This window comes from Carlito syrichta, unplaced genomic scaffold (genome assembly GCF_000164805.1).
Source record: "Carlito syrichta isolate Samal-C Ts95f unplaced genomic scaffold, Tarsius_syrichta-2.0.1 Scaffold312719, whole genome shotgun sequence".
In the NCBI taxonomy this organism is placed as follows: Eukaryota; Metazoa; Chordata; class Mammalia; order Primates; family Tarsiidae; genus Carlito; species Carlito syrichta.
The window spans coordinates 274,832-275,587 of NW_007256815.1; positions in this window are offsets into that span (position 1 = coordinate 274,832).

The following is a 756-nucleotide window of genomic DNA, read 5'->3' on the forward strand; positions in this document are numbered from 1 at the left end:
GCCACAGAGCCGAGCGCAGGCTGAACGGTGCGAAGACACGGCATCGCTGAGGTCTCGCGGCCACCCGCCCCGGAGCCGTGGGCCACAGAAACCCCCAAGCGGGCCAGAGCGTCGGCTCGCCGGCTCTCGGGCGCCCCCGGTGGTCAGACTGGGTACATGTGCCGGACGGGCCCCGCCATGTACACACGCGTCCACACACAAGTCCTTCGTGGAGGAGACAGCCTCAGAGCGGCTGCAGAACTGGGGCCGGCCTTGAACAAACAAATCCGTGTATCCGTGTACCCATCCTCTTAATTTTCACCAGCCCTGGTCCCTCCCAGGATTCTCAGAGTCACTCCTGAAGTGCTTCCTGGTGTCTGACCTGCAGCCTGGTTGCTGCAATGCCCAGTTCGTTTCTCCAGCAGTTGGTTCCACTGGATTCTTCAGTCACTGGACCCCCGCACCTTGCTTTGCTTGTGGCGTCAGCCCCTCCCCAAGGCGGTAGCCACAGGGGCACAGCCAACCACTGTCCATAGTGACATCTAGCGTCTGGTGACATGGCTAGGAGAGCACTGCCCAACTGGTCCTGCCAAGGGAGAGGCCCATGTGCAGTCTCTCCTAGTCATAGCTGTGTCCTCATGGGTTGCTGAGGCCCAGGTGAGACTGTGAAATATGGCCTGTGGTTAAAAAGCATCTTCAGGGAGCAGGGATCAGTGGCTCAGCCTGTAATCCCACGCCTTTGGGAGGCTGAGGTGAGTGGATTGCCTGAGCCCGCGG